This window comes from Rhodnius prolixus, unplaced genomic scaffold (assembly GCF_049639745.1).
Source record: "Rhodnius prolixus isolate KJV_2025 unplaced genomic scaffold, Rpr scaffold_6, whole genome shotgun sequence".
NCBI classification, from domain to species: domain Eukaryota; kingdom Metazoa; phylum Arthropoda; class Insecta; order Hemiptera; family Reduviidae; genus Rhodnius; species Rhodnius prolixus.
This window is the reverse complement of record NW_027411634.1, coordinates 13889716-13907441: the sequence shown is the minus strand read 5'-3', so window position 1 is coordinate 13907441 and position 17726 is coordinate 13889716. Positions and strand designations below refer to the sequence as shown.

Genomic DNA, 17726 nt, shown 5'->3' with positions numbered 1-17726 from the left:
TACAAAGCAAAATGCGTTGATTGTAACTAAATAATGATTAAAAAAAAAAATTGTTCTTTTGTGCGGATGTAATCGCTACTGAAGAAGTTCCTTCGTACAAAATATGTATGAAGGTATTTTTATTGCTTATAAACAAAGTTATAACAATGAGTTTGCTTAACAAAATTTAAATAAATGTTTTTAGTTTGTGATATTTGCAAGAAAAAACATAGTTAATTTTTCGATCATCTTCTATTTCAAGAGACAGTTCAATATTTTCAAATTTGTTATTGTTCACAGATAAATATTTATTGATATAATAAGTTCTAAACATTGAAAATACAGGGCACTCCAGTATAAAATGTATATCATTTATCTTATTCTGATCACATAAATTACGAAGTTCTTCGCTATTAAATTTAAAAGTATCATTATTATTAATGCTAATCTTAGGGATTTTGTTACTTGCTAGACGCATCTGAGCTAATACTCATAACATAACCTTATTTTATTAATGTGTACAGTGACTCCCATTAATATTGGGACAGTACATACAGAAGTTAAAAATTGACGAAAATTAAAAGTGGCACCCATTTATTCAAATTTTTATAAATTCATTTCATTTTATAATTACTATTAATTAAATAAAAACTATTTAAATAATTACATAAAAATGTTTTGGTAGATTAAAAAAAATATATATTATAATAAGTGCAAATTCTACCTCTCATAAATATTGGGACACTATTATAATTTATAGTTTGTCCAAGGTTTTGCCCGAATATTTATACAATTTGTAAATATTTACCTTAAGCATATATTCAATATGAAAATAACAATTAAATTAGTTTATATAAATCAAGCCAGGTGTAACATGTCGCGCAAAAATACAAATACAACGATTGAACAAAGAAATATTATAATTTCTTTGCACAAAGACAATAAAAAGTGTTAGAGAGACAGAAAAACTGATCGGACCTAAAACATCTACTGCGTGGAACATCATTCAGCGTTACCAAAAAGAAAAAAGAATTGTTTCAACCCCACAAAAAGGCCGTCCTCAACTGCTCTCTGAGCAGCGTTATATATTAAAAGAATTAAAAAAGATCACCGACTTAGTGCTCCAAAACTTCTATGTGAAATTTTTGACATGTTCAGAGAGCAAAAAAGGAGCAGAAACTGTTCGGAGAGTGCTAAGAAAACTCGACTATCATGGTAGAGTAGCCTGGAAGAATCCTTTTGTCAGTAAGATAAATCGTGTTAAGAGAGTGAAATTTGCCGAAAAATGTTTTAATGGAAATAGTGACTTTTGGAATGATATACTCTAGAGATGAATCAAAATTTAATGTTTTTCAGTCAGATGGAAGGGTTATGGTCTGGAGGAAAGCGAATGCTGAACTCGAAAAGAAGAATTTACAGCCAACTTTAAAGGGTTTTAAAGCTGCACCTCCGGGTGGAGGTGGGTCAGTTCTGGTTTGGGGCTGGATGTCCGCATCAGGATTTGGAGAATTAGTGTTTATTGATGGAATGATCCACAAAATGGTTTATAGTAATATATTAAAATATAATTTGAAAAAAGTGCCCAAACATTTGGTATTTTAGGGTCTTCTAAATTCTACCAAGATAACGACCCCAAACCTACGGCTTGGGTGATACGTCAGTGACTGTTATACAATTGCCCAAAAGTATTCCAAACCTCTCCGCAGTCACCAGATCTTAATCCCATAGAACATTTATGGCAATATTTAGCCAGTGCTTTAAGAAAAACGAATAATATCTAACAAAAATGAATTAAAACGATGTTTCCTGGAAGAATGGGAAAAGAACACCACCTGAATTAACCAAAAACTTGTTTCATCCATGCCTGATCGTTTGAGGGCTGTTTTAAGTCATAAAGCAATTATTAAATTATTACCAACCAAATATTAAATAGTATGAGATTTTAATATTGAACGTTTAAACACTAGCACTTCTGGTGTCCCAATATTTTTGAGAGCTTTATTTTACACTTTTTCAAAAAGTGCTACCTAACAGTTTGGAATTTCATCGATTTATACTTATATATAATTTCCACAGATGTTGCTAATGTAATTTAAAAAAAAAAAAATCCCAAACTTTTGTATGTTGTTTTCATTTTCCTTTTAAATCATTTTGTAATAGGTGCCCCAATATTAATGGGAGTCACTGTACGTTGAATTCTAAGTATATCTCCAACAATCCTAATCTGCTTACAATTCTATAATATAAGTTAAATTAAAATTAGAATTCATGACTTTTTGAATGTCCATACTTTATTAAATGATTTTTTAGTTTTCTACAGAACTGTTTCTATTTTTTATAATTAACTCCTAAGTTTTGATTCATCCAAACATCTTCGGCTCCATTTACACAGAGAAACTTGTTAAGTTCACCAACCCAATTAAATGGCATTGTATCTTCGTACAAAATATGTGGACAACTTAAATTTTTTAATAATTACTAAATGTGTTATGATTTTGTCAGTAAATTTCACAAAAACTGATTAAATTGTTATGAGAATATAAATTTATTAAATATATCTTGTAAGCAATTACGGGTAGTGGGTCAAAAAAGTATTCTTACAGTAAGTTTTCTAATATTATCTACTTAATTTTTGTTTGTAGAGTAACAACTTGTTAAGCAATGAAACTGAAGAAAATAACAATGAATTTAATACTCTCATTTTTTATTTATTTAATATACATAGAAAATTATTCAATAAAGCAGAAATAGTTATTTATTTAAAAAGTGTGGAAAGTAGTACTTTTCCTCACGCGAGGCAGGGTTTGCACGCACGAGCGAGCGAAGCGAGGCGAGTGCAAGTGCAAATTGCCGAGTGTGAGGAAAATACTTTACACTCGAGTTAAATATTATATTTTTTTCTGCAACCATTAGGGTTATTAACTAAAAAAAAAACTAAGCAGGAATCACTAGAATCCATTTTAAATTTCTATAAGGTAACACTATAACCTTTTTAACTGTTATAATTAAAAATATCTAATCATTTATTAAAGTATTATTTTTATTTCTATATTCCTTTCAATTTTTATTTTATTTTTTAATATTCGTTTTTTAATTATTTAGATACGTTAAATAAGCTTATTAAAGTTTTACAGAAAATATTTAATAACAAAACTTCTTATATCAAGGAAGCACAATAAAGTTTTTCCACTCACTAGTGAGGAAAGTGACACTAATGGGAATTTTTCCCCACTAGTGAGGTAAAGTTGGGCATTACACAGCTTAATTTAATTGAGTAAATTGAATTGGTTGCAGAAATTATAATTTATTGTATGCAAAGAAGAATTGTATCAGAAAATGTAATGCGGATTGTTGTTATGAATTTAATTGGATTTTTGGAAAAAATATAACCTTCTTAGATGAAAGCAAATTCAAATATTTTTGGGTCCTGTATTGATCGCTGCGGTAATAGTAGAAACTCCTTAACCTTGAAAGGTACGTGGACATACTCCGTTATAAGTTAAGCAAAAGTGCTCGTAAATTTGGGATAATGAAGGAAATACCGGTGTCTCCGGATGTAAACACCATTGAAAATTTTATAGTCTTATTTGGAACGGAAAATTCAAAAATTGAAATTTTCTTCCAGACAAGTGTTCATAACTAAATTTTAGAAAAAACAAAAAAATCATGACCAGAAATCACATCTCAAGAGACAATAAACCTGGTGGAATTTGTGCCAAGGAGGTAAAGAGTTGCAAAATATATGGTCTTTATTTTTGAGTTAATTGTGCACCATTTTGTTTTTTGTTTTTTTGCGTTGTTAACTTGATACAAGTTGAACTTAATTGTTGATTTCCTCCAATTCAGTGTATAAAAAGTGTTATACCACAAACAAGAATTCTGCAGGCATAATAAAAGAACTGATTGTATAAATACTAATTTTTGACCCACTTTGTAAAAATAATGATTGAATTAAATAAAAATGATTTATCTGTTTTCAGAAGTACCATTTTTATCATCTGGCCTACATAATTAACAAGTTTAGAGACAGATGTCTGTAATTATTTAATAAAATAAAAGTTCCCATTTTAAATAACATGAAATCAGAAATCAGATGTGCAACTTTTTAAAACTTATTAATTAAATTACAGAATAATTTATCTTACTACAATAAATTGTACTAAACTCTAGTTCAAAACTTTACTCTTTTGAACATTTTAAGTTCCTGCAATATATCCAATGCAAAACTTTTTCTGTAAATTAGTATATACATTTTTTGTAGCAACTATGAAGAATTTTTAAGTTACTATTGCTGAGGCGGTAGATTTGCATTTAACGTACGTTAGGGTAGTAATGGTAGTTTTAAAAAGCAATTAATTGGATTAGGAAATTAATCGATATAAACTTTTGATAATGGAGTATATTACACAATATGGCTACGTGCACTTGCTCTTTATATGTATTTACATTTAAAATTGAAAATAGGGCAGGCAAAAAATGGATTAAATAAATATAATATAGATTTGAATGACCTATGAGGATGAAGCCCATTTTAGATTAATTTATACGTAAAATAATATCGTCGGATATTTGCATGAAATATATTAAATTTTATTGATGTTTTTAACTGGGAAAAGAACAAATACGGCATAAAGTTGTACTTTAGCTGAACTAACATATTGTTCAGCGAGTTTAGAAGTTGGTAGACATGTTTAACTTTTGTCATCTGATAATTACGACATAGTGTGTGAGTAAAGCAGCTGTGCTTATATAAGTGTTTAAATTTAATTATTAATAATATATAATTAATAACTGCAAACAACCAGCGTACAGCTCGTTTGAAACAATTACTCCATCCTGTATAAGAGCATGCTACTTTCATCTTGGTAGATCTATTCAACATTTCGTTGCAAGTAAAATGGTAAGTTTTTATTTTTATTTTTTGGTGCAGTCTGCATTCCAAGTGCAACGGACAACCTTAGAAAATAAGTATAATAAATAAAACGAAGTTAAGGGAGGGAATTAGCTAATACTGGATTCGAATGCGGAGATTACTGGGTTCGAATCCAGCTGATGGCTTGTAGATTTTCTCTAACTAGGAGCTTACAGCTCACTGTCTGGTGATAGACAGTGTAGTCTATAACGAGAAACAGAGTTAAAACTCGCTAAACAGTAATAATCCCTTCTTTTTTCTTCTTTTTTTTAAAGCAAATTTGAAAACTATGCTCAAACTGTCGTTTTTCAGCAATTCGCAAAAAAAAACTATGCATTTTTACTAGACACAAACATCATTCATGCATTTAATTCTCATTCACCAATTACGTGTATTACATGTTTATGTAATTTTTACAATCTGCAACTCACTTTAAAAAATGCCATACTGAGGTAATAAAGAACTAACTGAAAATACAAAAAAAATGCTACAGATAATTGAGCCGTTGTACTACTCGATTAACTACATACTTAAAAACACAAAAAGTGAAGAAATGCGATGAAATAATGTACTTTTTTTTCACTTTATTAGTACATTTACAACTGCAACAAATGTTGCAACAAGTAAATTTGATGAAAGTGGTTAAGTTCTCATGAATGTCTTGTAAGACCAACCACCCATTGATGGAACTCTTTCACAGTGGATATTACATTCACATCAGTAGGTTCCTAGGCCACTTCCGCTTCAAGCGACGAGGAGGATTGTCTAGAAGGTGAGGAGAGGAGAGTTGTTGAACAAGAAGATTAGGATGGAGAGCTAGGAGGCTGTGAAAGTTACAGTAGCGAGACTTTATTAGATCGGTTACAAAAGGGATGTGAAGGTCAGTGTGTATGGTAAGGTTAGAAATGTGGTATGGAAGCAATCAGGATTTTCTGTAGGAATTTAGACTGTAGTGTCTGCAGGCGTTTGGAATTACGAGGGTTTGTTTGAGCCCCCCTACACTTCTGCTCCGTATGTCCATATCGGTCTTAACAGTGTCTTGTAAATAGTCAGTTTGTGATTCAAGTCGAGTTTGGATCTGCGTCAATTACTCTATGTAGCTTGCGTTTGTTCACGTTTAGTCGTTTCAGTCGAATATCTGGGTTCCAGGTGAGTCTCTTGTCAATGTATAGACCCTAAGTATCGTACTACGTCAGCTGGAGGAATCGTTACACCGTTCAGTTGAACTGGTGGACTCGCAGATTTTCGTAATGTAAAAGTAATGTGCACTGATTTTTGTTCATTAATTTTTATTTTCCATTTTCGGAACCAGGTTTCGAGAAGCTTTAAGTGAGTTTGAATATTCTGATTGGCTTGCACCGGATCGGAGTGAGATGAAAGTGTAGCGGTATCGTCGGCGAATGTTGAAACTATTGTATTTTGGGAAAGAGGTAAGTCAGCAGTGTATATTAGAAAAAGGAAAGGGCCCAGTATGCTTCCTTGAGGGACTCCAGCTTTTATGGGTATAAAGGACGGGAGGGCCTGCCCTTGACGAACACGGCAGTACCGATCGGTGAAGTAAGATTTTAAGATCAGATAGCAGGTGGAAAGGAAGATGATTTTTGACTTTGTGCAGTAAGCCCGAGTGCTAGACCCGATCAAAGGCCTGAGCCACATCAGTAGTACTGTTTACCATTGTTTTTTTAAAATTCCGTTTATAATATTTATTCAATTAATGTTCATTATTTTTGGTGACCGATTCATTGTTTCAATATTATGGTTTGGTTTGAATATATAATAAATCAAATCTTGTAAATGCATCCTATATACGTATATTCAAGTAAATTTACCGTTATCTTTTAGCACCTGCTACTGAATTTGAGTTGAATTATTATTACAAAGATTTACATTAAAGCAAGGAGTTAAACAAAATGGCTTCTGAAATAGATTATTTATTATTCAATGGCCGAAACAATTTTGTCGTTTAAAATGGTGGTTAGTCTTTATTATTTTGGGAAATTTATTATAAATATAAAAAGCTATTGGACTGAACCAAGTGCTTTGACGATTAAATTTAAGAAATTTTTAAAAAGTGCAGTTAATCTATTTGTGCACTGAACGGCACAATAATTAATAATAAAAGGAGAATTTTTCCTATTTCCTAGATATTTTTCATATTAAACATCTAATTTTTCGTTATCTTGGTGTTTTATTTTGCAAAATTGGGATTTACCAGGTTGACACGACCATAATACTCCGAATATTGGTTGTTTCACTTGGCATTGTGTTTTCTCCCTAAACCTTAGATAAAATGAAGCCCTTTTTTGATCGCTTCAGTTGAGTTTGTGGTCTATCTTATCACGGATTACAGGGTATGAAGATTAAGTTCTATGGTAGTAACAGCGTGATGGTATTAGTAGCTTTGTTTGTTTTCCACATATGGTTTTATAATATCTTATTAGTTATTACCACCTGTTATTCTTAGCTGGCACAAAACAGTGGCTGGATTTTCATTTTAGGTTTGGTTGCTGATGTTGTTTTTCTTTAAGGGTAGCTATACAGGCGCTGTAGGGAGAGCATATAGTTTCCCTTCTTGCAGACGAATAACAATTAATTGTAATCCCGGCTAACCATCCCCTCCAAAGATAACATTAATGTTCACTTCTTAATTAATTTCACTTTGGGCTGGCCCCCAAGCTAAATTCCTTATTGCATTTTTAATGTACACATTAAGGGAAAACCCACATAATCCTTCTCAGGATAAATTCATTAAATCACATAGAAGCTCTTTATACGATAAACCTTCCTTAGCTGTATCCCACTAGAATCCTTTTTTACTCTCTAAAGACAAAGAACCGTAGACATTAATTCCTTCAAATACTCGCATTTTCTTAGGCCTACCAACTCCAAGGAAAAACAAAGCTCCATATTTCAGTATAATTCAAAAAGAACAATCGAGAGAATGAATCCAAGGTATTTGCTAGCAGTTTGGAGATAAATCTTCGCTGATTTTTTTTTTGAGAATATCTTAATAAAGTGAAAAACGGTTCATTAAAATTGTTTTCTCCCGTTCACTGATTTTGAATAAAACCTAATTTTGGTATCCTCTAAGCGAAATAAAAAAAGTTCAACTTATAGGTTTTTTGACGTGAATACGTCTTTAAATTTGCTATCATATGGAGGCAATCCAAAAAAAACTAATGATAACAAAATCGGGGGATACAGTTTGGCATTATAGTTTCGAATCTATCGTCTACATCCAAAATTAAATTAGACCACTGGATAGCTAAAGGATCAAAGTATTCATTACGATAAGCGAGGACTGTGACGCATCGCGCGCGGTCGAGGGAGGAGCGCCGCCATTTAGAGATCATTTTGCTGTGTATCGAGATTTGCAATTAGTATAACTTTTGACTCGGAGAAGGTAAGATGTGCGTTTAAGTTTTGATCGTCAGCTGTCATCACAATCTATCGATTGTATATAAAACATTAGTGTGAAATAGTGACAGTGAATATAATGAGGTGTTAGAATAAAAAAATATTAAATGTCGGCCTATACGCGTCGAAAAGCCAAAACCAAATACAGAGATCGTATACGGTTAGAAAGGGCTTCTCAAGAACAATCGAGTGGTAATAATAAAACACCATATGACCGAGTCAAGCTGTGCAGGGAACGTAAAAGAATGAATGCGGCCGAGCGGATCAACGACGGTGTCAGTACACCTGCAGCTAGGGCGGTTGTGAAATTATGCAAGTGGATGATGAAATCGCTTCTACATCGACAACAGACTGTATAGGCATAGATTGTGTTCGATCGTCGATTTGTTTCCTTGATTTCATCTTAAATACATAAATAAAAATATTTTATATAAAAAATATAACCCGTTACGTAAACGTATTCACGTACAACACACGGCCGTGACCATGACACAGCCACAGTTTATTTTGTCGTTTTAGAGTTACGGTATAGAAACAGTTTTGTAAAGAAAACACTTTTTTGTATTCAGGGGATTTTTACATTTTAAAATTTTGAGATCTCAAATCTGCACGATTGCTGTACTTTCTCATATTAGTAGAGTAGGAGAAAAAATAATAACAAAGAATTGGAAGTAAAATGAGGTTAATCAGTAAATAATTCAATTCGATCTATTTTCTTAGTTGAAAACTATTACATGAGATAGAAATAATTCAGTAATAGCTTTATTTGCTCCTGTTTAAACGATGGAGTAAAATAAAAAACGAAAACAATTATGAGAAGTGTGCCTTTAAGAACAGAGCAAATGTTTTTGTGTACATCTTAGTTATTAAATAACTTAGCGTACTCCAAGCGAAAAAGTAGAACATTAAGTTAACTAACTCCAAGACGGTTAACCACCGACCGTCTAACCAAAGTTCCTCGTTATACAGACAACTGGCCAAGAGCGAGGTTAATAATGCAGCAGAAAAGAAAATAGATATTAATTGTCCTTGAGACATGGCAACTTTATCCTATTATGAATTATTTGGCAAAAAAAAAGAAAAAAAAATACAAGTTAGGCTAGCGATTAATGTTCAGTAGGATACTTCCTAAAAAATTATAGGCGCCACGATAGCCGAGCTGCTAGAGACAATGCTTAAAAATGCAAAAAATCTTAATTTTTAGCAGGGCGGCCTTGGGTATTGTGGCTCCCACTTCTCTAGAACTCACTCTCTAGTCTCGTCCTTTTAATCAGACCACTTAATTCTGGAGAGCGGCTCTTGGGTTAATCTCGCAGGCCCCGAGAAGTAACATCCTTATCCATACAAGCTAAGTCACACTGACACAACACGTGCAGTGCCGTTTTCTCCTCCTCCTCCTAACAGAACCTACAAAGGCTATCATCTGACAGTTCAATGCGATGCATGTGATTCCTGAGCCTGCAGTGGCCAGTTAATAGGTCTACCAATTATCCTAAATAACCACACGGCCTTGACGGAATAAATCTGCAGTCAGCTTTGGCGAGCAGCCCCTAATGAATTCCTTCACCAGTTCTCTGCCCAGTGGTGGCCAACCACCACTTCCTGAGACCTCCTCTGCTCCCATAATTTAATGGCCGCACTCCTTAAGGCACTTGGAAACCCCGAAATAGGGCTCCGAGCCAACGAAGTCTACCGCAGCTGCTTTCACGGGGCTAGCGAATCTACTACTTCGTTTCCTTTATATCCTGAATGACGTACCCACACCAGGAAAACCTTATTTTGGTCACTGATTACCGCCAGGGCACACAGACAGTCCTATACCAGTCTTGAGTTAATCTGATACGAACTTGAGCAGCATGGCTATCCGAGAAAATCACGATCCTAGACCTAATTATTCCTCGTCTAATAATCTCGGCAGCACAGAACTTAATTGCAGCTAGCTCCGCCTGAAAGACTGTAGCTAGCTTGCCTAGGCTAACCGAAAAAGCTATGTTTCGGTTTAGCGTCGTACGAACTCACGCTCCTACATCCTCCTCTGTCTTGAACCCATCCGTGTACCACATTGAGTCCCCCTGAAGAGACTAAGCTAAGATGTATTGTGGTACTGAGTTCGATTCCTGGTCTAGGCCTTGGATTTAATGTAATGTTTAATACGAGAGTTTTGCAGTATAATATGTTTACTAATCACCTCCGTGTTAGTTGGACGTAAAGCTTGCCAAAAAAGTAACATTTTTTCGTTTTTACTTTAATACAAAATTTACGTGAACATAAAATAATAAAAAAATATAAGAATTAAATAATAATTTTAGTCGTTCACTTCTTTTCTACCATCCCAAACAACTTTCTGGGATCCTAGAATTTAACCTTCTCTCTAACGGCTTGCCATACCTAGACGAGCTAGTTTTACATAATATTTATACTACCATATCCTTCGCTCTGTACAGTTCTCGCTGATCGGCGTTGCATCTCATTTTGCAGACACTATTCCACTATCTACCGGGACACATTATACAAAGTATTTTCTCACCTTATATTCTTTTGTCACTTCTAGATGTAATCTACATTTCACATGAATAATAGACATAGATGACGAATGCTAATCAGATCTGTACTAAAGATTCGGAAACATTTATGTCCTTAGGAATACATCTATCGTTTAGTAAAATTTATAGTTTACCACAGACACATTTGAGAAGTGATGTTTCATTAAATTATTAATTAATAATTTCATACTAGTTAGTTCGATATTTGGAATTCAAGAATATACGTCACAAACTTTTAAAAGCAAAAAAAAATCTTGGAAAAAAAATGAGACTTAGAAACTAAAATCGCAACCAAAATTAGCCAAAGGTTTGTTATTACTTATTAGTAATACTTATAAATAAGTAATAAATAATAAATAAATAAATAAATAATAAATAAGTAATACTTATTTACCAACTAGTTTTAAAACAACCGGTTAGTAAAGGAGCAAAAGTCTGGTTTATTAAACACGAGAAAAACCGACCGTAAGCAATGTAGGTGGATATGAGTGCGGACTAATAAATGGGAATCCAGTTCCAGGGTAAGCTACTTTTTATTAGTTGCAAGAATGAAACTATGCCCTCCTGTCTACGACACTGAATTTGGTAGTTTTGGACGTTATACTTGTCTGAAAAAAATGGCTGATTACTTTACTGTTTACAACAAACTCCATGTTTATTGTCCCAAAATGATTACAATCCTTTTCCATTTATAATAATGACTTATTCAATACCAGCAATTATAATTATTTCCATTTAGATGGCAGTAATTATCTTTAATTGACAATAAAGTGTGAGCCTATTGTGAATTAATACTTGGAGAGAAAATTATACTCCCTATCGCAACAAACAGCTCCCCTAACAAATTATTATTATTATTTTTGGCATTTATTTTTGCTACATTAAGTAGCAGGCGCTACTTAAGTAACAGTGATAGCAGTAACAATAAATAACAGAGGTATACGAGTGGAGAAGTTACCGCAGTGGTAACAATCCAAAATATTAGGCTATTAGTCGCTCTCTTCACTTGAGAGGAGACCACGAGGCCATACTGTCTCTTGAGGCGTCTTGTCCGGGTTGCCAGGAAGAGTTCTAGAAGAAAGATTTTGAGTTAGAGGATTTGTCTGTGATTGCAGGTTAAAATGAAGTTTTCTGTATCGTGTTTTCAGCGACTTGTGCGATAAAAGGAATGTTAAGGTCAGTGTGTATAGTCCAGGTTGGGAGACATAAAATGGAGCGTTTACAATAGTTTGAAGTATTTTAGTTTGAAGGGACTGAATCCTTTGGAGATTTGTGCGTTTGGTTGAACCCCACAGCTCTATTCCACACGCCCAGATGGGTTTCAAAATAGAAGTATAAATTAGTCTTTTGTTGTCCAGAAAGAGTTTTGATCTTTCTTCTAAAAGTCTTTAAAGTGGTCGATAGCGTCTGTTTAGTTCTGTCCTTTTTAGTCTAGTGTGGGGATTCCAAGAAAGTCTTCGGATCTAAGTAAAGCCCAAGGTAGCGGCAACGTTCACTACTGGTAGAGGTGTTAGGTTATAGAAGACTGGAGGAGGAGTAATGCGACGAAGAGTGAAGTTGATATTTTGAGACTTGGTTTCATTAAGTTTAATAGCCCATCTCTTGAACCACTGTTCTAATGAGGAGAGATGTGACTGTAGATTTCTGTGAGCAAGTACAGGATCACGGTTGGTGGACAGTAAGGCGGTGTTAGGATCTGTCGGTATGTCTGAAGTGTAAATGTAGTAGAGAATAGGACCCAGAATGCTGCCCTGTGGAACTCCAGCGTCGATTGGTTTAAGTGGGGAGAAAGAAGATCCTAGTTGCACTCGGAAGTATCTGTCGGACAAGTAGGATTTTATGATTAAATAAAACGTGGCAGGTAAAATATTTTTAAACTTCCACAAGAGGCCAGTGTGCCATATACCCTATCGAAGGCCTGCTGTACATCAAGGAAAGCCCCCCGAACAACATTCCTTCTTTTCAAGAGAGGATGCAATTATGTCCACTACTCGATGACATTGCTGAGTTATTATTATTATTATTATTAACGTCTAAATCCAAACTGATGATCTGGGATCACATTAGAGTTTTCGAGGATAGGAAGGATTTGTTTGAGAAGAAGTTTTTCGAAATTTTTTCCTAGGATTGATAATAAACTAATTGGATGGTAAGACAAAGAATGTTGATGAGGTTTTTTAGGTTTTGGGATAGGACGGATTATGGAGTACTTCCACAAGACGGGGAAGAAGGTTGTTCGAAGAACTGCGTTGTAAATACTAACAAATTAAAAAGTGTAATTTCAATTTAAGAGTAGTATCGTCCCACCCATTAAAATATATATATATATATACAGGGTGACCAGAGTTATATGCTCCACCCACGTTTTTTTTTAAACGGCGGGAAATTTCGAAAAAATAAAAAACACGTATTTAATCATTTTTAGTCTAGTTTATTTTCAGTGATTGGCCCATTTTTTTAAACCCCTGGATCTCGAGATACAGCATCCAACTTTTGTTTTTCAAATGGAACGTTATATTTTTTTGCATATTTTTATAGTATTTGAGCTCCTAAAAAAACAAAACAAAAATTTCGAAGTCAAGATCTAGACAGGCTAGAGTTATTCGACGTTTCAGATCATCGACTGAAGCCACGGGATTTAAGGTTACTGTACACTTTTATTTTTGAGATATCCCCACAAAAAATATTCTATTGGGGTTAAGTCCAGAGATCGAGGTGGTCATTGGATGGGACAATGAGTCTCTAAGCACTTTTCATGGAAATTTCTGTCCAGGTAACCTCGAACCACTCTCGCATTTGTGCCGGGCAACCATCTTGTTGGAAAAATACATATCTAGCCGACGTTGTAGAGGAACATCTTCAAGCAGAACTGGCAAAATGTCTCTTAAAATAAAGTTAGATACCTTGCACCAGTTAAGTTCTCTCTGTAGAAGTATGGGCCGATTAGTTGATTTCCTAAAACTAACTCCACACCAAACGTTTGTAGAAAAAACAATCTGAACGTCGAATAACTCTAGCCTGTGTAGATTTTGACTTTGCCACCATAAGTGCTGCTACAAGCAAAACGTGGGAGTCCAGAGTTTTAGCTTGCCTACTATCCGTTGATGGTGCCCAGTTTGAACAGATTAAAAAAAATAACGTAATTTTGACAATAAACTGAAATTTGTTTTTGATATTTTAAATTACCATAACTTTTGAAAAACCTAACCGATTTCAAAAAATTATTTTTGTTTTTTTAGGAGCTCAAATACTATAAAAATATGCCAAAAAAATATAACGTTCCATTTGAAAAAACAAAGTTGGATGCTGTACCTCGAGATATAGAAGTTTAAAAAAATGGGTCAATCACTGAAAATAAACTAGACTAAAAATGATTAATTACGTGTTTTTTATTTTTTCGAAATTTCTCGCCGTTTAAAAAAAAAGTGGGTGGAGCATATAACTCTGGTCACCCTGTATATATATTTATTTGCTGAGAAGTTGATCTAAATCTGATACCGTTCAATTTCATTTATTGCTACATCTGGGTCAAAATTCGTATTATGACTCTAAAAATTAAAAAACTAGTTTTGCGCAATAAGAATGTGAAAACAGCTGTTAGATTTATCAGATTTAACAGGATTTAAAGTTTACAATTTTAGCCCAATTAAATGGCTTGTAATAACTAATACGGTTTCACATAATTGCAGTTATTGTTACAATTTTACTTAGTTAAAACTTTTAGTTTAGGGATTATTAAAACCTAAAAGTTATTAAACTAAGTTAACCTAGGATTATTACAAATTAAAGTTAAATTAAGGATGAAATAAGTAATTAAACAAGCAACTAATTAAGTTAGAACAAATAATCCAGCGATGAATAACCAATCTATATCAGAGCTGAGTTGCCCGACTATTTCTTCTTTCTAAAAGTATTTTTGCCATTTATAACCTTGAATTAAGGATGGTGACGCTTGAATGATTCTATTCAATAAATGATCTGCACTTGTATGGAAGAAATGACAAGTATTTTGTACCTAAAGAGTTCCTTTCACTGTCCCGTTTTTTGAATTTCAGTTAAATGTTGATATATAGATTTCTTTGCCTCCTTGATATTTTTAATATGTTAATTTCTTCATTAAGTTTGAAGCTATAGAATAAACAAAAGAGAATTGAAGAATAGAGATTTTGTTTTTGTTAATCACACTTCAAATGAACCGATTATTGAAATTTGAAATTCTTGCAGTGCTTTTAGTAGTCCCTAAATCTAATGTTGGTGTTGAAAGTCATTCATTGGCATTGTGCTAAAAGTGGACATAAAATGGGAGTATAGACCAGCGGTTCCCAATCTTTTTTCATTAGTGTACCCCTTTACCTGATTGTTTCCTTAGAGTGTACCTCTAACATATATATATATATAATAAATAATCGTATTCTTGATTTTACGTATTGTAACTTTAAATTAACAGCAAAACAATCTGAATATCATGTGTCTTGTAAAGAACATATACATATGATATGTTCCTATTAAAAAGATCATTTATGAATAGGTAAACATTTCAAACCAATAACTATTGCAGGGGTCGTAAATTGAAACAGCAAAGCATTAATAAAGGAAAAGTAAATTATAAGCGGGCCATGTGTAATATTAGTCAAAACTAAAGCAACATTTTATCGAATTTCTACATTTTCAAGAAATCATTTAATAATTTTTGATATACAAATATATTTACTTTTTAAAAAAATACTGCAGTATCGAATGAGTACTTAATTCTTGTCAATTTATATGTTATTCAGTTTCATTATAATAATTTTGTAATTAAGTTCTAGGAATCATTTATTATATAATTTTTTTCTCATTAATAATATATCTGTATAATTTTTATATCTTCCGCCATATTAACTTTTTTTTTTTTGCGTACCCCTAAACAATCTTTCGCGTACCCCAGGTTGGGAACCGCTGGTATAGACTATAGTTTTCTAACAACATATAATAAAGAAAATTTATATTAATTGTGAAATATGTTGACCCGTTGTTAAAAAATATCGTTGGAGCCAGAAACTAAAAATAAATGGCGAATTTTGGACTTTCGGTTTAATGGATTCCATTTTTAGTAACAAAAGTGCCATTGGTATCTTAACAGAGTACCAAGTATAGTATTTTGGGAGTAATAATTTATGACAACATATATTATGTTTACGTCTATGTGAAGGCCAAAGCGTGATTTTTAAATTGAAATTGAAAAATTCTTTTTTCAAAATTGGTCTCGATTGCAATACTTTCCCTTATTAAGAGCAAGGCAAAGAAGTATTGAGATTATTAAATCAGATTGTTGATAACTAAAAATAGAAGAATAGGATTTTTTTTTAAGGTTCTGGAACGGAACAAAAAGAGACCTGTCGCATACTAGTAGAATCATATGGAATGCATATATCATCCCTCTGTAACCTAATTCCCTATGGTAACCTTTAATGGGTACTGGGAAAAGTTCTAGGGTAGATATTTCCACATTCAACATCAAAAGTTAGAATCTCCCGTAGAGTGTGAAACTTTCTAGTAGAAAGAGGACAGAGGAATGAAATCGAATCAACCCATGGATCCAGGTAAGTCTACGTGGGTAACTTTATTCTAAGAGAGTTAGTAGCAAGTAACCATTTTCGCAATTGTGCTTAAAGAAAATGGCGGCACGTTGGCTGAAACCACTAACCACTTGTTCCTGTGGTGTAAGAACGAAATAGTGTTGCTAACTATGCACAATTTAGAGTCTATTCTAAATACTTCATGGCAACCAAATATTAGCTGAAAGTACTAAGTAAAACGGATGAGACATAAAAGCTTTATAGGAGAAGAAATAGTCAAGTCAATACGATAAATACGACAAGAAGGAGCGAACTTTGAAGGAAGGACGAACAAAGGAATAAGAAAGGAAAGGATTTAGTGTAAATCAAAATAAGACAAATTGATCCTTTTGAAGATTAATTCCAAGTACATAGGGAATTATTACAGTAAGAAGTTTTCAGCGACAAAAGTGCTGTACAAATTACCAGTTTAAGAAAGTTAGAATGAGACAATACTGCTGAAGCAGAAGAACTCCTAATGAACATAAGACCACGAAGTAAGGTCCCTGCAGGATTAACCAAGATATTGGTTGGAAAAACTTAGAACAAGTAACATCTGCAATGACAAAAATTCACTAAATTTTGGTTTTTTTACTTGGAAATCCATGGATCTTGTGCGTGAAATGAAAATGCGTATTTTAAAGAAAATTTTATGGTACATTTTCGAGACAAATTTAAAAAAATTTACTCTATAAAGTGTTACCTTTGCTGAAGAAATGTTTTTCAAATTTGGAATTTTTAAATTGAAATTGTATATTTAGATTCAAATTTTAGAAGTTTTAATTCGAGAGGAAGAAACATAAAATTTCCTGTTAAATAATTTACGTTAACTTTGTTTACAATTTGTCTTATTAATCAGTCTTAAATAGTCTTAGTAACTTAAATCTTACGGAAATTATTGAGGTGTGATCAATAAATATTTCAATACGTTTCGGTAAATACGTATATTTATTACCTTCTTCAGAGTGTTATAAAAATTGATGTTTAATGTTAGATTCTATAAAACTATGGCAGATCAGTTACCTGGACAACCATGGTTTAAGGGAACTGTCACTAATAAATGGGTTGTTTACGACAATAAACTGGCTGAGAGTGAACCACTCGGTGTGTGGATCCGTATCTTCACAGGATCAACAAAAAGGTCCTCTTCTCTTTGCGTAGATTGCAATGAGGAGGAGGATTTCAAACATATAATAATGATATGTCCACGTTATGTGGTAGAAAGGAAATGGATGTTTGACGACATATACAGGTATTTAGGATGCACCATTTCGCTAC

At 33.1% G+C, this 17726-nt stretch overlaps 1 protein-coding gene and 1 long non-coding RNA gene across 4 annotated transcripts in view; one reads left to right on the top strand and one right to left on the bottom strand.

Moving 5' to 3' along the window:
- LOC141460065 (cholecystokinin receptor-like) overlaps positions 1-17726 on the bottom strand; it is a 202046-nt gene that overhangs the window by 112704 nt on the left and 71616 nt on the right. The window lies entirely within an intron of this gene.
- Positions 4291-17726, top strand: part of LOC141460066 (uncharacterized) — a 39057-nt gene continuing 25621 nt past the window's right edge. The window contains exon 1 of the long non-coding RNA XR_012461709.1: positions 4291-4879. This is a non-coding gene — a long non-coding RNA (uncharacterized lncRNA). The remainder of the gene's footprint in view (positions 4880-17726) is intronic.